This window comes from Canis lupus, chromosome 15, assembly GCF_003254725.2.
Source record: "Canis lupus dingo isolate Sandy chromosome 15, ASM325472v2, whole genome shotgun sequence".
Taxonomy (NCBI): Eukaryota; Metazoa; Chordata; class Mammalia; order Carnivora; family Canidae; genus Canis; species Canis lupus.
In genome coordinates, this window is record NC_064257.1 from 55,194,358 (window position 1) to 55,221,901 (window position 27,544).

The 27,544-nt window shown below is 34.7% G+C and overlaps 1 long non-coding RNA gene across 2 annotated transcripts in view; it reads right to left on the reverse strand.

Annotated features, from left to right (window-relative positions):
- Positions 1-6,952: 6,952 nt before the first annotated feature.
- LOC112654659 (uncharacterized) overlaps positions 6,953-27,544 on the reverse strand; it is a 57,244-nt gene continuing 36,652 nt past the window's right edge. Inside the window, exons 1-3 of one of the 2 annotated variants that reach the window (XR_003133203.3) lie at positions 21,840-22,256; positions 20,269-20,500; positions 6,953-8,339 (exon numbers count right to left, since the gene is read on the reverse strand). This is a non-coding gene — a long non-coding RNA (uncharacterized LOC112654659). Of the gene's footprint in view, positions 8,340-20,268; positions 20,501-21,839; positions 22,257-27,544 lie in introns of those variants that run through there. The other variant, XR_007402372.1, reaches the window with a different exon arrangement.

A 27,544-nucleotide genomic window follows, 5' to 3' on the forward strand; every position in this document is an offset into this window, starting at 1 on the left:
TACAAATTCTCCTGTTTTACAGACAATGCAGCTGGCATCCTGAGAGATCAGAGAGTTGCTCAAGGACACTAGTTGATGTGAGTCACAGTCATCAAAGAACTCAGATGTCCTGATATTCAATGAATAACACTTTTTCCTGACCGAACTCAATTCAAAAGTTGGACACTTAACCAACTGAGTCACCCAGGTGCCCCAAATGAAGAACCCTTTTAACTGCAACTGGTTATTTATTTATAAAAACTGTTCTGATCATTATAAAACCAAAGTAATCCATTCTTATTCTTCAACTTCTGTAACAATTTGATAAAACATAAATGAAAACATTTTCCCATGAAACTGAAGCCTAGAAAATATTGCCCATATTTAATATTGATCACAAGTAAACTTTTAGGTTAGTAAAAATGTAACATAAAGACGGCAATCAATAAATTTTGATGTGATTAAGTAAACGCTTTTTTAAGAAATCACTATTGTCATTTTGCTTACATAAAGTCAACTAAACTTCACATCCAAATTATTGTTAAAGATATTAAGTGTTGTATTAATTTTCTATCATTGCTACATAGATAACACAAATTGAGTGGCTTTAAACTGCACATTTATTTTTTCACAGCTCTGTACACCATAGTCTGTATTGGCTCAATTGTTTCTTCTGCTTTGGGTTGGATTCCAAGGCCAGAATCAAAGTGTCACCTTGTTTGGTTCTTATCAAGAGGCTTTATAGAAGAATCTGTTCTGTAGCTCATTCAGGTTGTTAGGAAAATCTGATTCCTTTTGGTTGCAGGACTGAGGCCCCCATTTCCCCACTAGCTATCCATTAGGGACTCCCCCCTTTGTTCCCAGAAGCCTCTCCCCTATTCTTGCAAGTGAGCCCTGACATCTCAGAACCTGAAATAGCATGCCAAATTCTTTTTATGCTCAGAATCTCCCTGATACCCTCTTTTGATGTATCTCTCTTCTACCTTCTTCCAACTAAAGATTTTTCTCTGCTTCTACAGGCTCATGAAATTAGATGATCCAGGATAATTTCCTTACTTTAATATATACAACCTCATTTATATCTTCAAAGATCCTTTTGCTATGTAAGTTAACATATTCACAGGCAACAGAGATTAGTGCACCATCTTTGGAGGACCACTATTTGGCTTACCACATTTGCCTAATTCTAGGACAAAAAGTACTGGTGCTTCCAAAACTCCATTGTTATGTAAAATCATGTATATATTGGAATCTAAAGCCTAGTTCCCAGTCTTTCCTTATTCATGCTCTGCCTTTTCAGTTCTTGCTTGTGGACTTTGCCAATTCTAGACATTAGTCACAAGAAACTATGGAAACGTTGTGACTCTTCTAGAACATAAGTTTCACTAAAATAGGGAACAATCACACTGTGATTAGGTGAGACTGAACCATATTGTGCAACTGACACCAGTAAAAATTGGCTACTGACACCTGGTCAACATAAAGGGAAGTCTAGTAAAGTGTCATAGAGCTTGGACTTTTTATGTGCTGTTGCAGTGAAAAAAGAATGAAGATGTTTAAGATACCTGCAAATGACTGAAAATTAGGCATGAAAATAATAAAAACAATCTGGATTCAAGCATATCTCAATAGTCTCAGCTGCAGGACAGAAATCAAATTAAATTCATGAGGAATGAAACATAAGGTCACTCTAATAACACAAGATGTGAGAATAGAATGTGATAGCAAAACTTGTGAAAATTTTCAGAGAATTTTAGTTTACTTCATATCTTAACTTTAAAAACCTTCCAAAAAGGTTTCCCATGAAAATGTGCAAAGGTTCTCAACATATTTCTCTTTAAATGAAACCAAAAGAGAGAAAGAACATGTTACTTTATATTTCTAGAGAGGTGGGGATAATGGACTCAAAGCATTTGCTTTTCTAAGAGGTTTATTACGTATCTTATAATAATTAGAGAGAATTGAGTGGAGAGCTGTTCTTCACACCCTCTCTAATTACCACTCCTTGAAGCAAATTAGAATGAATCCAACTGTTTCTTACCTTGTCAAAGGCAATATTGAGGACAGGAATAATTAATTTTCAAACAGAACGGATTTCTACAGCTTTCATGTGGGTTGAATGCAAATTATATCTAAAAATATGTCCTATAACTTTTCTATCAAAAATGCTATTTTCTTGACATTTTAGACAAGACCAAATACATATATGCAATTTTATATGTTTTTCTGTGCTTCTGTATACTAGAAATGTGAATGATAAATGAGTATGCAAACACATACACAAAACTGTGCCTACTTTTAGTTAACATTTTTCATGGCAAGTATGACCTACTTAAAAAATATATGCTCACTGTAGAAAAATCCATATTTATAAAAATGTATTAAATGGTGATTATTTAGATTATAAGATTTTTTGCTTTACAAAATGATGCTCAAGAAAATATTCCTACATAATAAGCTTCTCCAATGAATGTAAAATATTATTTGGCTTATTTAAATTTAATTTATTCCATTTTAAGGCAAGAATCTACTTTTTAAAATGATGTACATTTCTTGGGGCTTACTGTTCAAGTATAGATATAACAAAATAATGGAAAATCTGTGACTAATTGCTGTTAGGAATGTGTACTCATATTTAGCTCCAGAAGCACTTGAGAAATCATTCAAAATGTAGACTTTTTTTTCCTAAAGATGTGGTTCAGAATATTGACAAGTTATACCTTCATTTATACGCGGTCAAGTATCTTGCCTAATTTCCCTCAATGGCTATTCTAAAGTTTTGCAGCTTCTTAAATCCTGACACTGCCTCCTCAACTTCTATTTCTCCTCATTCACATGCATTCTTCTTCTTACCATGAGTTTTAAAAAAGAAATTTTCCTCTTCTCAAATATGCATTCCCTTCCCTCATACTCCTCAATTCTAAACATTGTTCAGAAATGAAAGAACAGGGAAGAGTCAGGGAAATCCACATCTAATTCCTATCTATATATTCTATGTATTTGCTTGAACAAGAGCAATTTATTTAAGGATTTTGAACATCTGTTTTCTTATTAGCTAGAGGGAATATTAACACTTACCTTGTAAGGTTTCTGTGAGGATAAATAGTTAACATCTACAGTCGCTGATAGATGATAGTCACTAAATGACAATCAGCCCTCAGCTAACCTCCTCTCTCCAATCACCTCCTAAATCTTTTTTGAATAAATCATTCATTCTCCTACAGTGAATCTCTCTCTCATGAGGCTCTAAATCTCCTTAATATGTAAATATGTCCCCTTCCAACCTTAAACAACAATAGGCAGCCATCCCTTGATCTGGCTTATCATTTTGTCTGCTGTCCATTTTGCCTCCCTGCGTTCATAACCAAGTCTACACATCGGACAACATTAATCCATCTCCTGACAGCTATCAGGATTCCACAGCGTTCTGTCTTCAGTCGTATCGTCACTCAGTACACATGCATGAGCTACAATACCATCTCTAAAAGTGGTTTCCACACTGATATTATTTTACTAGAAATACCTATTGATTATATAAAAATATAAATTCTCAGGTCCTGGTCCAGATCCACTGAACTACAATATCTGATGACAAACTCCTGGAATCCATGTTTTAAAGAGTTTATTTATTTATTCATGAGAGACAGAGAGAGAGACACAGAGACACAGGCAGAGGGAGAAGCAGGCTCTCTGCAGGGAGCCTGATACGGGACTCGATCCCAGGACCCTGGGATAACACCCTGAACCAAAGGCAGATGCTCAATCACTGAGCCACCCAGTTGTCCCTATGTTTTAAAAGATGCTCAGATGATTCTGGCAATGGCACAGGTTTAGGAACAATGGACAGGTATATCAGTGATTCCCCAAATCTCCTTTTCAGTACTTCTCCCTCCTGAACTCGAAATCTATATATTCAATTGCCCTTTATTTTTTAAGATTCTATTTTTTTAAGAATTTATTTATTTATTTATTTATTTATTTATTTATTTATTTATTCATTTATTTATTTGACAGAGAGAGGGAGAGAGAGCACAAGTAGTGGGAGCAGTGGCAGGCAGAGGGAGAGGCAGGCTCTCCCCTGAGCAGGGAGCCTGATGTGGGGCTCCATCCCAAGATCCTGGGATTGTGACAGGAGCTGAAGGCAGGTGCTTAGCCAACTGAGCCAGGCAGGCACCCCTCAATTGCCCTTTAGGTTGATATTTATAGTTCATGGAGTTGATAATAAAGCATCCCTCAAGAATTGAAGACAAGGACATAAGATGGCCCTTGGAGGACTACAATAATTGCATCAATTTATATTGGGACCAGATCTGTTATTTCCTGGAAAAGGAAAGTAGATATTTGAATGACCACCACTACATAATTTAATGATATTTTAAAAAAAGATGAAGAATGGAAGCTGGAAAATATATAGAAGCACAGTTCGGAGAAGTACAATTGTCATGTTGGTCATGATCAGTGAAAAGAGAATCAGAATTTTGACACACAAGTATACTTAGTTAATGGAATTATGTTTTCTCTTATAAGATGAAATGTCTTAATGTACATCATATGATCTGTATGAAATGACACTGAAGACCCTGTATCTTATCTGTTCTAACTCTGTATTTATAGGAAAATGAACCCACAAATTGGGCAATATGTATACGTTCACAGTTATTACCTGCTAGGAGGAGGAAAGAATAAATAAATAAATAAATAGATGTATATAATAATTTTAAGTGCTGTGGCATAAGTAAAGCAACACATTGTCATGTCCCAGTGACTAAAGCAGACTAGTCATTCTGTCAAAAAGGCAGAATTGAGCTGATAACGTTCATGATACTAAGGAGTTACTGATCAAGACAATAATGAGAGGCAAAGCATTCCAAGTAATGGAATCAGCAAGTGTAAAGAAAGGCCTTAATGGAACAATGAACTTAGTAGGTGGAAAAACAGAGAAATCTAAAAAAGCTAAGCAAGGTTATAGATAATGAGGGAGAGTGGTAGACAAAATATGTAGAGATTGGAATTCATTCTCAGTATGTAATGGGAAACAGAAGGAAGGTTTAGTTCATGTAAATGTTAATGATTAGATTTGTTTTGACATAACACTTGCCTGCTTGCTGAAGAACAGAATGTATAAAGGTGGGAGAAGGTGCTAGAAGTCCAGGTAGGAGGATATGATAATTCAGTTTAAGAACTGAGGTTTGCTTGGAATTGGGAAGCATCAGTGAAGATACAGAAAAGTGGACAGATGCCAGGTCTGTTTTTAACAGAGCTAAAATGTCTTCCTACTGGCTTGGATACAGTGGGGTAAGGGATGTAAGGAATTGAGGATGGGTTCTAGGTTTTGAGTTTGAGCATCTGAGTGAAATGATGTTGCCTGGAGAAATATGTTGAGGTGGTGGTCATCGTGAATTTCATTTTGCCCATGTTAAATATGAAATGCGTATGAGACATCTAGTTAGAATATCAAGTAGACAGCAAACATAAGAGCTTGGAGGTCAGTGGAGTTATCGAGGAAAAAGTACATATTGAAGAGCTATCAGCTTATAAGGTTGAGTGATAGGGATGATCACAAATTGAAAAGCATGGGGAGAAGAGTAGCACTGAGTCCTGGAGCACTCTATCAATTTTCAGAACCAGTCAGAAAGACAGAGGTGTAATTGTTAATTAATATTGTAAGAGGTCAACCCTGTTTTGAAGTTCAGATCCATTTTTCAACCCCAGTCTAAGTAAAATAAACACACCTTCCTCTGAGCCAAACCTGGGTCATCCTTAATAATGTTCTCTCCCCTGACAATTTACATTTAATATAACCCTTACTCTTTCCAGTTTTACCTCCCAAATATCAAGTGAATATATTCAGTTCCACTCTCCTGTCCTCTCCCCGACCTGTTTTACTGCTTCTGTTTTAGTTCCTGCCCTCATAATGTAGCATGTGGATTAATTTTAGTGGTGTCTGAATCCAGTGTTTGGACTTCATTCCTTCCCTCCTCTACTGTCATAATGGTGTTTTGAAATGTAAATTGGTCTTTACCATAAAGACTTTAATGAGTCTATTGCCTTTAGAACTTAAAATTTCAAACTCTCTTGCAGTTTTACAAACCTCTATACCTTGAAGAGTGACCCTGTTTTCTCAAAATGTCTTATCACACCATATCTAAATCAATAGAATTCAAACTTATATGCCCCTTTCTTCGCATTTTCCTGTTCTAGAGCTTCATAGTCCACCATGATAGTTACTAGCCATATGTGGCTGTATAAGTTTAACTCAAAATTTAAAATTCAGCTCTTCAGTCACACTAGCTACAATTAAAAGGCTAATTAGCCGCATGTGGCTAGTGTATGCTTTATTAGAACATTTTCACCATCACAGACACTATTCTATGAGATGGTGATGATCTAATACAAACTTTGGCTATTTTTTCACAAATTCTCTACAAAATAAAGGGAAAATGTCATTGGAAGCAATATTTTATATCTTTCCTACTCTTAACCTCAGAAATACTAAATCATATGTCTCTCTTTAATGTTACCATAATGTCATAGACAAACTACTCTTACAGCACTTAAATTACTAACTTAACTAACTTATTAAATAACTAACTTAACTTATTTATGTTATAATTGTTTTAATTCATTTTCTGTGTTTATTTCATAAAAATAAACTATGATGTATGTGAAATCACCTTGGTATCTATAATGTTTTCACTGTACACTAAATATAGTAGGCATTCAAGAAATATTTGCCAAATAAAATAAAAAAAATCCACGAATACATGAAAGAAGGAATGAATTAATATGGACTTTGGGACTTCTTCCTTGATGGTATATTTTTATCAGTATAAAAAGATATAAAATAATATATCAAAAAATTACATAATATAATAAAATTTAGGAAGAAAAGAAAAATGAAAGTTTATTTTTAGTTTTTTGAAAATTCATTGAAAATAAGCATGGAGTTTATAACGGTACAAAATGCAGAAAGTAGTTGAAATATTATTTATTTAAAAGAACAGAGAAAAGGTCCTAAGAAAAGGCAGTTGAGCATACAATCAGAGATCCACCATTTGATGATCAATTAAAAAGAGAGGGATATTAGGGATCCCTGGGTGGTGCAGCGGTTTGGTGCCTGCCTTTGGCCCAGGGCGCAATCCTGGAGACCCGGAATCGAATCCCACGTCAGGCTCCCGGTGCATGGAGCCTGCTTCTCCCTCTGCCTGTGTCTCTGCCTCTCTCTCTCTCTCTCTCTGTGTGACTATCATAAATAAAAAAAAATTTATAAAAAAAAAAGAGAGGGATATTAGACACATATTATACCATCAATCTCTAACAAGTCACATCTTAGTCTAGTTGATTCAAATAATCTGTTTTATTTAATCTGTAATAAAAATCTTAATATATTATAACATAAAATAACATAATATAAAAGTAGTAAATATTAAAAAATCAAAATCATTCTGAAAATAGTATAAAAGGCATAAATAATAGGAAAGTTTTTGTAACTACTTCAATTAATATATGGCATTGTTTGAAAAATACATTAGTTCAGGTTCATGGGTTGCTCTGTCCATTAAGCATCTGACCTCATCTCAGGTCATAACCTCAGAGTCCTGGGATCAAGCCCTGACTACAGCTCCGTTGATCAGTGAGGAGTCTGCTTGCCCCTCTCCTTCTCCTTCTGCCCTTCCCCTGCTCATGCTCTCTCACTCTCTCTCTGTATCTCAAATAAATAAATAAAATCTTTAAAAAATATTAGTAAAAATATTTAGTGGATTAGATTATTATACATGAAGCATATTATTAAAATAGGAAAAAAAACCCTCATTTTTATTTAACAACCTTTTCAACTTTGGATGGAATATAAGATATCTAGATATATTATTTCCCTTGGTTCTTCATGTTGACTAATAGCCTAAAATATAAGTGGATCCAGAATTCTCAAGAACTAGTTACATAAACAAGGAAGCCATTTAATAATCTCATATCACAAAATGTCTGGAGATAGGTCATTTAAAGTTTAGTTCATTGACTAAAAACTACAACTTTTTTTTGCTCCACTCAAAGATTTGGGAGTGCCTTCACCAATGTCTCAGAATATCTGCTGCAATTCTAAACATGTCTTTACAAAAGTGCCCCCAAATAGGAATGAAAAGCACAGGACAAAATTTTTTTTCTCTATACAGGACTCCCTTATATGTAACGACAAATTTTCACAGAAGCAGAAACTTTTTATATTCTCTTTGCCAGATGAGAAACAAAGGCCTATATCTATTTCCATCATTATGGAATGGAAATGGATTGTTCTGATTGATAAACTAATCATGACTCACCTCTGGAATGGGCCATATCACCATCGGAACAAAATTAGGATTCTGAGAGCAAGGAAGACAGGGGAAATGACTAGTATGCAGACTGAGAGGTCTGCCATAATCATAAAAATCATTAAAGAAAACCATGGAAATTACTAAAACTGATATACAATTATAAGTACAGGTGGTCTGAGAAACGTCTGAGTATGAGAATAACAAAAGAAATAAAATATCCTGTTATTTCTCTTGTATTACTAAAGTAATTCTTAGCCTTTCTTCAAAGCACTTATGTCCTCATGATGAAATTTTACCACTATGAAATGTCATTTTATACCTGGTAAAGCTCTTCTTTTGAAATCTATTTTATCTGGTATTAATATAGCTACCTCAGGTGTCTTATGATTAAGGTGAATGGTATATAAATTTTCTATTCTTTCATTTCTATTCTATGAGTGCCTATATATGTATATATATATATACCTCCATACTGTTTCTCACAATGGCTACACTAATTTACCAATTTATACCAATAATGTAAGGCTTCCCTTTTCTCCACATCTCTGCCAACACTTTTTATCTATTGACACCAAAATAAATCCATCATAACAGTTATAAGGTAACAAACAACTCCTTGTGGTTTTGACTTACATTTACTTGATGTTGAGTAGTGTTGAGCACTTTTTCATGTACCTAGTGGCCATTAGTATGTCTTCTTTGGAAAAAATATCTATTCAGATCCTCTACCCATCTGCTAATGGAATTATATATTTTGCTATTGAGTTGTAGAAGTTCCTTATTTTGGTTGTTGACCCCATATCAGATATATGTTTTACAAATACAGTCTCCTATTCGGTAGGTTGCCTTTTCATATTATTGATTTCTTTCACTATGCAAAGCTTTTTACTTTAGCATAGTCCCACTTTAGTTGCCTTTGCTGTCACAGCCAAAAAATTATCACTAAGACTGATACCAAGTAGCTTTTTTCCTGTTTCCTTCTAGGAATTTTATGGTTTGAGGTGTTACATTTAAGTCTTAATCCATTTTGAGTTGATTTCTGTGTCCAGTGTAAAGTAGTTGTCTAGTTTCATTCTTTAGCATTTAAGTGTCCAGTTTTCCCAATAATAAAGAGACCATCCATTCCTCATTGTATATTCTTAGCTCCTTTGTTGTAAATTAATTGACTATATATGCATGGGTTTGTTTCTGGGCTCCCTATTTTGTTCCATTGATCTCTGTGTCTGTTTCTATGCCAATACCATACATTTTGATTACTATGGCTTTGTAATATAATTTGAAATCAGAAAGCATAATGCCCCCAGCTGTGTTCTTCTTATTCAGGATTAATTTAGTTTTTTGTGTCTTTTGTGATCCCATATGAATTTTAGGATTTTTCTATTTCTGTGAAAAATGTAATTAGTATTTTGATGAGGATTGCATTGAATCTGTAGGTTACATTCAGTAGCATAGATATTTTAATAATATGAATTATGTTAATAATTGGAATAATTAATGTTATTTGTGTTCTCTTCAATTTATTTCATTAATGTTATATAGTTTTAAATGTACAGGTCTTTCACCTCCTTGGTTAAACTTATTCCTAGGCATTTTAATCTTTTTGATACAATTCTCTTTATTTCTGATTTCCAATGATTTGGCTATAATATAACTGAGTGTTCTTTATTTTTCTTAAATCTTGTCTGGAGGATATTGAGCATATTTGCCATCAAATCTGGAACATTTGACACTCACATCCTCAAATAATTTTTATTTCTCAATTTCTCTTCCGTTTTCTTCCCAGACTCCAATTACTTAATGGTAGACCACTTAATATTATGCTACACATTACTGTGGTTCCTTCTTTTTTTCTCTCTTGGTGTTATAGTTTCAGTAATTTCTACTGGTCAGTCAGTCTTTAAGTTACTTGATCTTTTCTCCTGCAGTACCCAAACTTCTTTTAAGCTTACCTAGTGATATTTTAAAAATTCTTCTATTGCGGTTTTGTGGTTTTAGAATTTATATTTGTTTTTTTCTTACTGTGTCTATTTTTCTAATGACACCCCCCATTTCTTTGTCCATTATGTTAATCTTTTCCTTTAAAATAATGACATTTTTACAGTAGCTGTTTTTACATTTTTGTCATCTATAGGTTTGTTTCTATTAACTGCATTTAAAAAATGTTTTTACATCTTTATTTTAGAAAGAGATAGAGAGAGAACATGAGCATAGGGAGGAACAGAGAGAAAGGGAAAGAGAATCCCAAGTGGACCCTGTGTTGAGCACGTAGCCTAACATCAGGCTCAAACCCAGGATCCTGAGATCATGACCTGAGCCCAAATCAAGAGTCAGCTGTTTAACCAACTGAGCCCCTCCAGGAGCCCCTCTATTCATTGCATTTTTGTCCAAGTTACAGATCACATTTTCTTGTTTCTTTGTATTGCATTTTTTTATTGTATGGTGGACTCGTGGATATTACGCTGTTTATTTTAATTGTAGTATAGTTAACACACTATATTTCATTAGTTTCAAGTGTACAACATGATTCCACAAGTCTATAAGTTATGCTGTGCTCACCACAAGCATAGCTACCATCTGTCACCGTACACTGCTATTATAATACCATCAACTGCATTTCCTATGCTCTACCTGGTGCTACTCTGTTTAGAGTCTGGTTTTTCTCCCTGTTAGAGAATATTAAGCTTAATTTAGCAGTGAGTGAATTTATGGATGATTTTTTACTGATGTTTATGTCAAATCTGAAAAAAACACATGTATTAATCAATCACACAGACAAATCAAAAGATAATTCTCTGAAGAGCTCAAGAAAAGGTACAGTGATTGATTTTCATTTTTACTAAAATTACTGTCCTTGACCATATGTAAATTGCTCTTTTAACTATTAAAGTATTTGCTTTGCATTTTTTAAAAAGAAATCATATAAGAACTAAATTTGTAAATAAGTTAATTAACCATAGAATGAATTATGTTTTAACTAATAAGACATATATCTAATTAAGCTATTAATAAATTTTGTGTGTGTTAAAAATAAAATACATAGATTAGAAAAAATAGACATAACTCTTAAATTTTGTAAGGACACGTCTAGAGTAGCCCTTACCTTGGGGCTAGGGTAGCCCTCCTGTCTTCTAGGAGCTTCTTTGAATATTTGAAATGTTACCCAAGATCTCTCCATTCTGACTGGTATTTTTCTGCACTGTTTGACTTCTAAGATCTCTATTCAGCTCAGAGCCCTCTGGAATGGTTTGTTTGTTTTCTGCTGGGCCTCATGGAGTCTTACCCTGGGTACATACAGCTTAGTATTTGGCCAAAAACTCAAGGAAACACCTTTTCAGATTTCTGTGCTCATTTTCTTGCAGAGCTAACTCATCTTTGGTACCTTGCTCCACATATTCAGACACCTCAGCAACCCTGATACCTGATTTCTGCTTCCTCTTCCCAGAAATTCCGTCACTCTCTGCTTATGATCCAGTCCTCTGCATAAAGTTTGAAAAGTGCTCTGGGTGAAAATTGAGATAACTGTGTAGCTCACCTTGAGTTACATCTTCTCTAAAAGATCACAGCATGTTTGCTAATGCCTAAAAGCAGTTGCCTCATATATATTTTTTAAGATTTTATTTATTTATTCATGAGAGACACACAGAGAGAGGCAGAGACATAGGCAGAGGGAGAAACAGGCTCCTTACAGGGAGCCTATTGCAGGACTCAATCCCAGGGCCCCGAGATCACAACCTGAGCTGAAGGCAGATGCTCAACCACCAAGCCACCCAGGTGTCCCACTTCATATTTTTTATCAAGTTTCACAGCTGCTTACTGTGGACGGGTAAGCATAATACCTTTACTTCTAATACCCAAGCCAATACACTTTTCCAATACACTTATAAATAATACAATTTCTTGGTCTCACATTTAGCAACTTGTCCCAGACCTGTCACCTTAGTGAAAAAAAAAAAATACTGTTTTCCAATGTACTTTGTCCACTCACATCTAATTTGCTTTTATTTTAAAACAACAGACTAAAAATCAAAAAGAATTTACAGGGTCTATCCTTGAAGATTCTTTAGGGGATTGTCTTTCTGGAGAAAAAAAAGTCACACGGAATAGATTCCAGCCATTGCCTTAGTCCTATCACTCCTAAATACTATCACTTCTCCAGTGTTTGAGGCTCCCCAGTGATAAGTGTGCCAAATTAAAACCATAGAGCTTCTTCACTGAGGAGCTATGATTTGTGTTCAGCGTTAATCCCCATGGCTTTTACATCCCCAAGGTGCCCTCTTTTTGCTTCATTTACATTCTGATACCTCTCCTGTTCCATGGAGACAAGGTTCAGCTCAGCATTCAGCAGTTAGTGTTCAGCAGGAAAACAGTGAGCACAATGCACTGCTAACTTATAATTATTCTAAATGAAAACAATTTACCACTGAGATAATAGAGAGAATGCTGACATTCAGGACCTTATATAATGGATTACTCCTTATTTTAACCTACAATTCTAGATGGCCTTTGGTTACATATTTATTTGCGACTGCGATGCAGTTGCCCAGCAGAATTGACAGAGAGAACAAAGGGGGGAAATTGGTAAGGAAAAAGTGGCCGTTATAAAATAGTCCTAAGACCAGTTATTCTGTTACTTTCATATTTCTTTTTTATCACCCAGTGGTGCAACACATATTTCTTTTGCTTTCATACCTATAATTCATCTTCTAGCGGGTGATTGGATGGGTGAAAGTGACTTGGATTTATTTCTTCCCTGCTTGCCATATCACTATATATTTATTTGGCTTGTTGTTAAAGTTTTCAGTTACACTTTCAAAAACTTAAAGAGAAATTCTGACTGGATAAGAATAGCTTGAGGACTACTAGAAAAATATGATTTAAAGGAAATATTTGTAATTAAATTATTGTTCTCATGACGTGGATGGAGCTTGAGTGTATTATGCTAAGCAAAACAAGTTGGAGAATGATAAATACCATATGATTTCATTCATATGTAGAACTTAAGAAACAAATGGATTAACACAAGGGAAGGGGAAAAGAAGAGAGGGAAGCAAGCTATAAGAAATTCTTCTCAATTTTTTTAAAGGCTCCATATCCAACATGGGGCTTGAACTCACAACCCTGAGATCAAGACCCAAGCTGAGATCAAGAGTTGAACACTTAACTGACTGAACCACCCAAGCACCCCTAAGCAACCCTTAAGAATAGAGAATAAACTGAGGGTTGCTGGAGGGGAAGTGTTTGGGGGAGTGGGATGAGTTAAATGTGTGATGCGCACTTGTGATGAGCACTGGGTGTTATATGTAAGTGATGAAACACTAAATTCTATTCCTGAAACTAATATTACACTATATATTACCTAACTAAAACTTAAGTAAAAACTTGAAATAAAAAATAATGATTGCTCTCAATTGTAGGGAGCTAGGAATGTAAGTCATGAAGATCTGATATATAACAAATTATGTTACTGTTCTCTCATATTTCAAATGTCAATTAAGGAAATAATAACCAGGGACACCTGGGTGGCTCAGTGGTTGAGTGTCTGCCATTTGGCTCAGGTCATGATTCCCGGGGAGTCCTGGGACAAAGTTCCGCATCAGGCTCCTCACAGGGAGCCTGCTTCTCCCTCTGCCTATGTCTCTGCCTCTCTCTCTGTCTCTCATGAATAAATAAATAAAAATTTTAAAAAAAGAAGTAATAACCATCGTAGTTAACATGCATATGTAACCACGATTTCACTTAAAATGCTCTTTTTATTTGTTGATTATTCACTAAGAATGAGATCGTGTGAATTAATTATCTCTTGGATTTATCTGAGAAATTTTTCTAATATTTAGAAAAGGAAGGATTGATCAAATATTATAGCTTTCATATGGCAGATGAAAAAATTCATCCATTTTATTTGGAACAGAACATATGAAATAATAATTGTATTCCTGAAACGTTACCCTTCTCCTAATATATTTTTTTCTTTTGAAACATAAAAGGAAATAAAGAAAGATGTCCTCTTAATTAAAATAAATCCAAAAGCAAAAATATTTATATTTAATGATTCCAACATATTCACAGTATGCTTCAAGTAACAGGCATCTTGAATCTTTTTATTACTTGGGTCCTAAAACATAGCTTATAATTTCTTCTAATGCGTAAGTAGATCATATAAGGTAAGATTGTCTAAATAGGCTAGTTTAGTAAATGCCATCCAAACACATCAACCTAACTGCCTCTCATTAAAAACATAATCTGCCTTCCTATCTTCATTAAGAAGAAGAAATGTTTCCAATGAAATATTTTGCCAAGTAGCTTAGTTCAAAATGTTATAACTATGCATGTGGAAAATTGGAAACTCAAGTACTGGTGATTCTTTTTTACATTAATTTTCAAACAGCCAATGTATAGACTAGACTTAGTAAAATCAAGGTTTAATTATTTCACTGGTCTAATTAAAATAATCTTTATTGAAAGATACACTGGCAGTGATTTGTGCATTAATTACGAATGCTGAGCATCACAAAACAGCATGATCTTTCATTCAAAAAGCACAGCTCTTTGCCCAGTTAAGTAATGTAGCAGTAGGGAAATGTCATGATTCAAGGACTTAGGCAATGTAATAGGAGCTCTGGGATTTTTTAAAATCTCAATTTACCTACAGAATGACCTTGGACTAGTCTCTTGATACTAGTTAATTCCCCAAGTTCAGTTATTAGAACATAGCTGGAAAATGGGAAACTTGCTTTAACTATGTGTGTATAAGCAGGCGTTAAGGCTGGCCATTATGGTTTGAAATAAACTCTGAGACTATGCAAAATAAAACAATCATATTATTTTCATCAAAGACAGAAATATCATTATTTTGTAACCAAAAGAATGATGATAATTTTTCCAATGAGATAATTTTAGCTCTAGGTTACCATTTATTTCTCTACCTTGGCTTAATTCTTTATTTTGACTGATAGCATTTAAAAAGATTTATTGACAGATAATATAATTACAATATGCTATGATTAGAGGATAAGCATATATAACAGTGTGATGTCAAAGAGAAAGTCCAGTGCTTGGAGAAATAAGCTCTTCCTTTAAACTCGGCTCTGTTAACTGATTTGATGATTGAGCATGGGCAGCAAATTGAAGATAACTCTTTTTTTTTTATCTTTACAGACATAATATACAAAATTTCTGCCTCATCTATGTCTCATGGCTGAGAGAATCCAATTAGAAAATATCTATAAGTAGTAATTCTTTCCTGAAACTTAAATTGCCATGATCATCACCATATATCATTACTTATGGATAGTAACTAAAGGTAACACGGGCCCAGTTATGCCTTAACCATGGATTTATTCTAACTGTGGAAATTGCTTATATTATAGGCAACATATGGGGCTCCGGGGTCGCTCAGTGGTTGAGCATCTGCCTTTGGCTCAGGGCATGATCCTGGAGTCCCCACATCTAGTCCCACATCGGGCTCCTGCATGGAGCCTGCTTCTCCCTCTGCCTATGTCTCTGCCTCTCTGCCTCTGTGTTTCTCGTGAATAAATAGATAAAATCTTTTTAAAAATGTGCACATGTGATTATCTCATCCATGGTGGACAAATATGCTTTGAGAAGTGGGCAGGTGAGGATGGTAACAAAAAAGAGATAAAAAGATTATAAATATTTTTTCATCTGATTGTCTTGGCGTAGAGAATAGCCTATTCTTGTTTGTTGGTGACTCTAAGAGTTGTGTGTTTGTGTTAATTTTTCAGAAAAGGTGTCATTTAATCTCAATCCACTTGGTCTCATTAGAGATAATCAGAGTATTTTCCTTGTTTTTGGAACATTTTCTATACGAGCTATCTCTTGTTATCAGAACCAATTTTCTATAGACGTAAGAATGATACCAGAAAAAGTCTGTTACTTTTTGAGTTAAATGGATTCTTCAGCGGAATGTATTATCCTGTGAATAAGACTTTTTTATTTGATTGGCAGAGTAAACTACTATGACAGAATAAACGTTATTTCAGTTTTACCCTACTTCATTGCTTTTCAAAAAATATGTTCATAATCAGTGTAAGAGAACATACCTCAATAATCTAGCACCTGTTTCCATTCCCCAAGAACAATGCAGAGACCATAGGAAGTGCTCATCAAAACACACTCAGCCAGCCACTAATTGAAACTCAATCTTCTAATTTTTTTCTGTATTTTTAGGTCATGCTGATTTATGGTTCTTTTTCATTGGTACAAATCTATCATTTGCCTCATAGTTGTTTTTTTTTTTTTCCAGAAATTCTCTTTCCTCATATTCATGCCAAATAGATTCTAGAAACCTCCTCTGTTTTGCAGCTGTTTATGTGTTTACATCCTCTGCCCATGGACACTTTCATACTTGAATTATAGATAATATATGCTGGTATATTACATATAGTAGCAGGTTTAAAATCCATGAAAACAGGAAACTGCCTTTTTTGCAGCCTCTATAACACAAAGCAGTGTGTCAGTGTTTGGCACATGGCAGATAGGACATTTTTTCAGATAGAATAACTCAATGTACAGATAAAACCAGCCACTTAGTATTTATTTCTAGATACAAGAGTGTATCTGAAAGATTTTCAGCACTCATCAAAATGAATCTTGTGTGTGTGTACGTGCTTTTAAGTATGAAATTTCAAAATACTGTTTTTGAAAAATAACAACAACAACATGATTTTAAGTCAAGGACTGATTGTCAGAAATTTACTTTCATAAACATATGTTGTGTGTGAAATAAACATTAATTAAATTGTATGTCTGTGGAAAGATTTAAAGTCAATATATAGAAATAATTACGTTACTATTAATAGCAATGTGTTTTTATAAAACATAAATGATTTTCATAGCAAGAAAAATGAAGCAGGTTTTTCTTTTCAATTCTAATATTCAATTTTATATTATTTTTAGTAATTGCTATTCATTCTCATATGTGATAGAAAGATAAGGCACATTGATCAATATAACTGCAGAATTCAAGTATCTGTATTCAAGAAAGAGAGAGGGAGAGAGGAGGTGGATGGAGAGAAGAAAACAGGAAGAAAAAAGGAAGGAAGGAGGGAAGAGGGAAGGTAAGAAAGAGAGAGAGGAAGAAATGAGAAAGAGGGAGGGGGCAGGAAGGAGACAGAGAGAAACAAAATTTTTTTTCCAAGGGTAGTAGCAACCTGCCCTAATTTTAACTCCCCATTATGAAAAAAAGAAACTCTTCCACAAATGAAGTAATCCTCAAACTTGACTCATCTGCATGTTAATGGAAAAATATTTCAATTTTACCGGTGTCTGTTACAGACTGGGTATGACCCAACTCCTTGCTATTTCAGAAATAGTCATTAGAATTTAATCTTGCTGTCTGTTGCATTCACAGTCTGAATATTTTAATACATAGGAGGAAATGATTCTGTATGAGAAAATGCTTGAAAATGCTGTATTTAATTAATGCCCAAGGGAAGCCATGAAAAAGAAAAAAAATTGTACTTGTCACATACTAATTTTAAACACTGTTTACCAGATTTACTTATATGCACTGCTCTAGCCTCCCACTCAGCAGTTTGATAATAGCAGAGCAGTTCCGTGCAGCACGAATCCTTGGTTTCTAGAATTCAGTGGGAGGAATAGGATACAAAGAATAGATGAAGAAGCTGCACATCAATGCAGCTAAATTCTAAGGTTTAGGGCAGACCCTCAGTTATAAACACCTGCTCAGAGGCAAGCAGATACATGGGAGACTATAAGCTTAAACTGGATACCAGCTATTTATATCCTCACAAGGCAGTGAACTATTTGGCTTATGTAATACAGATGGTAGATGATAGATAGATAGATAGATAGATAGATAGATAGATAGATAGATAGATGATAGGTAGATAATAGATAGATACATGATATAGATAGATGATGATGATGATGATGATAGATAGATGATGATAGATAGATAGATAGATAGATAGATAGATAGATAGATAGATGATAGATAGATAGATATAGATGGATAATAGATAGATGATAGATGATAGAGATAAATAGATGATAGAGATAGATGATAGATAGATAGATAGATAGATAGATAGATAGATAGATGATAGATAGATAGATAGATAGATAGATAGATAGATAGATAGATGATAGAACAGGCTCTATCAAACATTTTTAGTCAAATCAATCTAATAGAGTAGTTTATAAGTGTTTCTTTTCTAAATGAAGAGACATTTGTATGAAGAAAAAGAGAATGAAAAATAAATTCAACAGGTTCTCTTTCAATTTCACTATGTGGCTAGAATTCAACAGAACTGAATTCTATCTCAGAGAATTCTAGGAATTATTTGACTTTTGTTTCAAAGAAATAAAATTGTCTTATTTCTGACCTGTATTAAATAAATGTAAAACCTTTACCACAAGAGGCAGAGACCCCTGGTATTGGACCACACCAAGGCATGAATATAGTCATACAAAGAGAAAGAGAAAAGAACTAATGGGAATTATTTGGTTAGGTGCCATGCATTAATGTTATCTCACTTGACATTTGTGGTAATGAAATGAGGCAAATTTAACCTTATGTATTCACAAAAATTCTTAGAAAAGCAACTCGTTGACCAGAACACTAAATTAAGTCTAAGTATGTGTTGCTTCCATTGATCATGTGTTTTGTGAAATAAAATCAAGCTTGTTGGAGAGTTAACTATTTATTACTGTTTATCTTCCAAGTCTGCCGGCCAGTCCACAATTACACAATCAAATTGTGGTTATATATTTTCATGGCATCCTTCTCCCTCCAGGGTACTCTTTGATGCAATCCTGAGTACTGGCCTTTGGCTTGTACTCTGAAAATATCTCCAGCTCTTCCCAATCTTTTACCATAGGGGATAAGATGTGGGGAGTAAAAAGAACATCAGAGGTCCTAGATTGAACAGTCTCCCTCCAAACTCTTGACCCTGCCGGAAACCCAGAATGTGATCATTTGGAAATATGGTCATTGGAAATGTAATAAGATCGGACAGGATTAGCATGTTTCTAATCCAATATGACTGGTGTCTTTATAAGAAAAGAAGCACAGAAATAGACCCAGAAGGTGAAAACCATGTGAAGACAGAGATGGAGATTAGCGTGATGCTCCTACAAGTCAAGGAACACCCAGGATTGACATCCATCACCAGAAGCTAGAAAGAGACAAGGAAAGATCCTCCCATAGAAACTTCAGAGAGAACATGGCCCTGCCGACACCTCAATTTCAGACTTCTAGCTCCCAGGACAGTGAAACAATAAATTCCTATTGCTATAAGCCTTAGAGTTTGGGGTAATTTGTTATGCAGCCCTAGGCAACTAATACACCAGCTTTACCGACTGAGAGACTTATTCCATACATCCTTCTTTAATCTAGCCTTGCTTTTTATTTATGCCTACCCAAGAACCATAATTTTCCTTCTATTACACAGTCATTCTCCCTTCTATTCTAGTCTAAATCCTTCCCTTCCTGTGAGAGAATTTCCAGCACCCTTGATCTTGTCTGCTCTTTGCCTCAAACCTTTTGAAAATATCGATGCATAGATCATTTTTTCATGAAATCTCAAATAGTTGCCCATAATCAGAAGAATTGGAAGAGAGGAACTGAAGACTGCTTTAAAGTTAGGGGCTCAGTGTCCCAGGAGAATGAGGAATGTGGTCTCAACCTTGTATGACCTCTCTCTTTCTCTGGCCAATCAAAAGAAGGATTTGAATTTCATCTAGATGATCTCTCAGAAGCGATTGTTCTGATTCTTTGTTCTTCTCTCCGAACAGGGAGCATATAGCAGGGAGAGGGTCATCCTTAGTGTTATTTTAGTCCACTATCAGTGAAATAATTCGCCAGTACCAGACCTAATAACATTGTTAAAACTGAACCATACAGCAGAGATTTGGCTGTCAATTATTTAGGTGTTGACAACCTGCCCTTTGTGTCTTTTCCATGGAAACAAATAAAAAGATAAATACGAGTCACCTGCTGTCCTCTGAAGCTTGTCGTCGGGTAGGCTGGTGTCATGGGACTTTGCCAGTGTGTTTTGCGGCAGCACAATGACCCTGCTGAGGTGCCATCTGCACTCCGAGACCTGGAATCCTGACTACAATTACCTGCCAGTGCCAAAGTCAGGGACGGTACACGTCTTGCGTTTACAGTGACAATATTTTTTACCCCAAAATCAGGACACAGTGCCTGACAGGTACAGCTATACCTATGGGAACAATGAAACAGGATATTTAAATTCAAGACTGTCCTAGAAAATCTGAGATATATTTCAGCCTAAAGTTATCTGATCTGCTGGATGCAATTGGAATTGTGAGAGAAAAGTAAAAGATGGATTCATTCATCTTAAAAAAAAAGTGATTAAAATAAACTTATATCAAGTATTTTAACTTCGATCTCGCTGAAAAACTATTTTATTATATTACCACATAATCTACATTATGTATTTAGATTTTATAGACATCTTTATGCTATAAAAATAAGATGAAAGAATGAAAAAAATTATTGTTGAGGAGCTGTATATATGCAATACCAGTAACTTATAACTTCCTTTTCTGTTAGGATTCAAGTCAGATTCATGATAATGGGAATAATGAGAGCTGCTCTTAGCCACTAAGCGCACTCTATGCGCTAGGCATTGGTAGGTGAGATAACACACGTATTAAGCCTCCTGCATGCCTTGTCTCATCTAATTCTCTCAATAATCCACGGGGTAGGCATATTAACTCCACTTTGCGAATGAAAAAATTAAGCCCAAAGTCACATGGCTAGAAAAACCACAGATCAGGAATCAAACATAATTCCACCTAAATACCGATCACGGTGGTAAATAGGAAATTAGAATTCACCAGAACATTACTTAAGAGAAACTGTCCTCCACCTTTTTCTACTTGAGAGACCATGTCAACAAGCCAACCACTTCCAATTTCAAATGTTAACCATAGTTACACCCTTTTACCTTCCACATTAGAAAGAGCCATCAGTAAAGCAAGTAAATGGGAATGAAGGGAATACCCAGGAAACAGATTTGGACCATGGGACGGTTTCATTTTCAATGATGAGGATTTTATTTAAATGTGGTCCAAATATAAGAAATAGGAATATTTTATACTCAATATATTCAGTACAGAGATGTGTTATGTACTGGCACATGTATATATGATGGAGATTTTTATTTCATGAACAGGAAAACTGTGACTATTAAAAAGGGCTAATCAATCTTGTTTTTATTTTTGTGAGAACCGATTTTACTTTATTTATTTACCATACTCCCCACAATACATGTAGTTATATTAGCAGCAATACGTGATTGCTTTTTGACAAAAGACAATTTTACTGATTAAAAACCAGGCTGCTGTACTTAAATATGTAGCAGTTTCCATGGAAACAATTTTACTTTGAGTCAGAGCATATCTTGTTTTAGGGAGAGTAGTCTGTTGTTATGGCAATGGGAACTGAACTTGAGCATTTTTCCCAAAAGAAGACTAACACAGGATAGATAATAGGGTTGCCAATTATGAAGCACAGAGAAATATGAGTGTACTTACCTTAGCTTATAGAAATTCTAGCTGGTAAAGATAGTAGACACCATTTTAGTCTTGTTAGGGAATCTCTTGTTCCATGTGCCTCCATTACTTTATTTTTAATTGTAACAAATAATAATAATGTCATATTATCCTTGAAATTCTGTTCATTGAAGACAACAAATTCACATCATGGTTTCTATAGCAACCGTATATGCTGTCTCATTAAAACATTAGTATGAACAAGAAAAACATTAATATGAACTATACTAAAGATACTAGAAGAATCAAGGATACCTGGGTGGCTCAGTCAGTTAAGCATCTGCCTCTTGATTTCAGCTCAGGTCATGATCTTTGCAGCATGAGATGGAACACCCTCCCTCGCCCCATCCAGCTCCACGTTCTGCAGGGAGTCTACTTGAGATTCTTTCCTTCTCTCCCTCTGTCCCTCCCCCTGCTCATTCTTACTCTCTATCTCTCTCTCAAAAATAAATAAATAAATCTTTTTAAAAAGATACCATAAGAATCATAATTTGTCACCTATTTCATGACATTACGGCAATGATGATAATAACAAATAGTCAAAATTTATAGACTGCCATGTCTAGAATACTCTAAGATAGTTACATTCTCACATTAAAATTCTCAAAATACCTCTCTTTGTGTGAGATATTATTAATATCTTCATTGTACAGAAAAGGAAACTGAAGCACAGAGGTTAATCTATTTATCCAAGGTCACACATCAAAGAAGTGCCATAGCAAAGAACCAAACTTGTGAAGTCCATGCTCTTAACTACCTTATGTTAGCATTTCTTAATTGCTTGACAAATTAGTTTTTGTTTTCTTATATTAATATTAAATCTCAATTTAAATTTAAACTACTTTAAATTACTTTATTTTTTATTTAAATAAATTATGTTTAATATCTAGTCTTTCCAAGAGTGTGCATAAACTTCAGACAAGAATTGACAATACAAACTTGAATTTAACTGAACCAAATAAAAATAGAGTGACTCATCTCAAAAATGACCCTGTGATATTATTAGTACGTTTAATCTTAGAACTAATTAATATTTAAGTAATTTAGGGTTGTAAATGTGAGAGCCTTATTTGGAGTGAAGAGAGAAGGATTTCTTGAGGGATTATTCTGAATATATTTGTAAGTCTGAAATATATATGCAAATATGAAAATGGCAACTAAAGGATTTACTGTGATAGGTCTCTAATTAGAATTGCAAAATATTTCATTTCAGGGGCTTATGCCTTTCCTCATCAAAAATGTTCAGCCTTTTTAAACCAAAGCCGTTTTTCCTACCAGTTTGTATGTTGCAGATGAATCATGAATTCATCTCATTTTAGTCTCTTAGGCAATGATTACATAAGTATTTCAATAACACAAAATGTTCATTCCACTTTGTGTTATTGAAAACACTTGCATTATTAAAAACAAAACAAAACAAAACAAAACAAGACAGCTTTCCCTGCTACCTTGTTTCCGTGTAGACAGGTGAAGTTATGATAAATAAGTGGCATCTCAAAAGATAATGGTTGACAGGATAAAGGTTATAAACACATAAAAAAATCACTGCAATAAATATTTTCTAAATGCAGTGATATTAAAAGTATTCCCTTTTGAGTTAGAAGTAGGACAAGAATGCTGCTATTATCACCCCCTCAGCATTGCACTAAGACCTGAGCCAGCCAACTAACACAAGCAAGACTGGTTAGCAAAAGGTTATCAGATGTTCCTTTTATATTAACACTCAAAACACTTAATACTTGATATTAAGATGTTCTTAAATAAAGAACACTGCAAACAGTAATTTGCTTAAATAGCAACGTGGGTTAGTAAAAAGCCATTGCTCTAGCTAATGGCTTTTCTCATGCCTGTGCTTTGGTTAACTTGCCAATGCACGTATCCTGTGTAACCCAGTCACCCCCACCTCTTTCACAGCCCAAATCCTACACCTTCATTCTCCGACTGAGGTTACACCTCAATTATTAATTGTTCACACAATGCTTGTCCTCTACTTTCACTCTGGTTTTTGGTCTCGCACTCACAAATATGCTCAGATCTGACTCACTGATAAAATGTATCCAGCTATGACCTTGATGCTTCAAATTGCAGAGAAAAACAGGAGTTTACTTCTAGGCATGCTCACTTCCTGAAGACTGTGTAATCATTAGGTAGTCGGGAATATGGACTTGGACCTCAGAGTAAGAACAATGTTAGAGACACAAATAGCAGTTATTCACAAATGTGTATGTGTGTGTATGCTGTGATATAAAGCAATATATGATGTTCTAATATCATTCTAAATGTAACTGCAATTTACTGATTCCCAGTTAGCACATATATTGCTACAACTGAAAATCAGTTTTCAAGGTAGGAACTATCTTCATTGAACAGATAACTGAAGTCTAAGGAGAAAAAAAAATAATATGCCAAAGTGATACAATTTTTCGATTAGTAAGTAATGGATCTTGTACATGAATACAGGTCTTATGGTGGGGCGATGGGATAACTGGGTGATGGACATTAAAGAGGGCACGTGAGGCAATGAGCGCCGGGTGTTATATAAGACAGATGAATCACTGACCTCTACCTCTGAAAGCAATAATACATTATATGCTAATTAATAAATTCAAATAAGTATTTTTTTAAAAGACGTGTTCATTTCTCTATAGCGCAACATAGCTCAAAAAACTTCAAAATATTTTAGCGTATTGTAGAAAGGATGTTTTGCCTACCAAATTGATTATTATTTTGGAAGCTATGTTTTTATCTTTCTTCATTTTCTGCAAGATAACCATTACATTCTAGAGTTTCATCAATTTCAATTGATCCTAAGGCTTTTTCTTTCTTCATAATCGTCATCTCTTAAGTCATATTTGTTCATATACATCCAATCTTCCCAGCTTTTTCATAATGCTATTTCTGCAGGAAACAACAGCTTTATTTTAACATTGAATACATTTGTTCTGTCTCCATCTTTGTTTCTGTTCTTTTTTCCTTTGTATACCTCTGATTGATCACCTATCTATCATCTATCATTTGTTTCATATCACTTGTGAGCATTGAAAATGGGCAGAATGTACTGTGCATTAATCATGAACAGTTTCTTTTGACTGATGTAGAATCTCTTTTTTACTTCACTTAAAAGGTATGGTTTCTATTGTGCCTAGTTTAACAGATTGATAAACTTTTTAATCAAATATATTTTTCTACAACAGCCATTTCTGTATATTGTATTTGATACAAAATCACATGCAACCATCTTGCAATATATTTTTTGTAATCATTCTTTCATTCATTCCACAAACATTTTTTTGAGTCTATTATGAGAAGTGTCCTGAGCTAGGCCTTGGGTATAAGGGGTAGTGACACAAGTCTGTGCTATTAAGGAGCTTACATTCCGGGAAGACAAGGAAATAAATAGCTAGCACTTATAGTGGATTATAAATGCCATTATAGAGATAGCCAAGACTTCTTGTTTCTGATTCTGCAGAGCTTAGAAACCCCAATTCCACCATAACAGTAAGTAAAAAGCTAAATAGACTAAAAAAAAAAAATCAATGACTTTTCTAGAATATATGATAGAGTGGTGGACACAGGACAAACCAAAGCCCCCAAGATTAGAGAGACAGACAGAAGAATACAGAGAGTCATGATGTTCCTAGAGTAGAAATAGCCACTGAAACCAGTGTCAGGGTAGGAAACTTTAACTGTAGCTGATAAACTGCTGGAGGCTCAGTATGGACAAGTCAGAGAGTTAACTGATAAAGAGTTAGCACCCAAAGTTTATAAAGAACTTATCAAACTCAACACCCAAAAAAAACAAATAATCCAGTTACGAAATGGGCAGAAGACATGAATAGACATTTTTCCAAAGAAGACATGCAGATGGCCAACAGACACAGGAAGAAATGCTCCATATCACTGATCATCAGGGAAACACAAATCAATACCACGATGCCAGACCACCTCACATTTGTCAGAATGGCTACAATTAACAACACAGGAAACAATAGATGTTGGCAAGGATGTGGAGAAAGGGGAATCCTTTTGAACTATTGATGGGAATGCAAAGTGGTGCTGCCATGCTGGAAAACAGTATTGAGGTTCCTCTAAAAGTTAGAAATAGAACTTCCCTAAGATCCAGCAATCATATTACTAGGTATTTGCACAAAGGATACAAAAATGCTGATTTGAAGGGCCACATGCACTCTGATGTTTATAGCATCATTATCATCAATAGCCAAATTATGGAAAGAGTCAAAATATCCATCAATAGACGAATGGATTAAGAAGATGTGGTATGTATGTATGTATATATTTATTTATATAATGACTTATTACTTGGGCATCAAAAAGAATGAAATCTTGCCATTTGTAACTATGTGGGTGGAGTTAGAGTATATTATGCTAAGCAAAACAACTCAGTCAGAAAAACACAAATATCACATGATTTCATTTATATGTGGAATTTAAGGAACAAAACAGATGAACATAGGGAAAGAAGGAAAAAGATAAAAAGAAAAAGGGCAAACCATAAGAGACTCTTAACTATAGAGAACACACTGAGTGTTGCTAGAGGGGAGAGATGAGCTAAGTGAATGATGGGTATTAAGAGGGGACTTGTGATGAGAACTGGGTGTTATATGTAAATGATGAATCACTGAATTCTACTCCTGAAACCAATATTACACTATATGTTAACTAACTAGAATACGTTAACTAACAAGAAAAACTTGAAACAAAATTTTTTTTTAATTTTTTTTTTAAAATAGAAAACTCCAGGGGGATTCAATCATAGGGAGTGTCTCAACAATTTTGTGAATTTTACCTCTAGGAGCTTAACCAAGTTTCAGAGTAAATATGAGAGAAAAATTCCCTGAAGGCCTACTTATAGCAATTCTCTTATCAAGTACATCAAGAAAAGATTGCAAGGCATACCAGAAAGCAAAAGCCCCAGCAATTTAGGGAGACAAAGCAAATATAGCAGGGATGTTAAATTATCAGAACAGGAATTTAAAATAATAGTATGCCGAAAGCTATAATGGATAAAGTAGGCAACATGGAAGAAGAGATGGCCAATGTATACAGAAAGATAGAAATCCTAAGAAGGAACTAAAAAGAAATGCTAGTGATGAAAAACACTGTAATAAAAATGAAGAGTGGCTTTGATGGGCTTATTAGGACACTGAATTTGGCTGAGTCTGAAAACGTCTCAATAGAAACTCCTGAAACTGAAAAGGAAGGAAATAAAGTCTTGAGAAAAACAACAGCAAAATAACTGGGAACTGTAAGACAAGTACAAAAAGCATAGCATAGGCATGATGGTAGTTCCAGAAAAATAAAGAGGAAAGTAGAGAAGAAATATTGGACAATTAATAACAGAATTTCTCCAAAATAAAGTCTCCAAACCAAACCACAGACCCAGGAAGCCCAGAGAATATTGAGCAAGGCTAAAGTCAAGACTACACCTAGACATATCACTTTCAAACTGCAGAAAATTAAAGATAAAAACGTTACTGAAAGAAATCAAAGACAAAAACCACCTTGCTTATGGAGGAGCAAAGATAACAATCACAGTTAGCTTTTCCTCGTGGACAGTGCAAACAAGAATGACTTGGATGTTGAGATAAAAAAACCCACCAACCCAGAATTCTGTATCCAGTGTAATTATCCTTTAACCAGGAAGGGCAGGGGGGCCTGGATGGCTT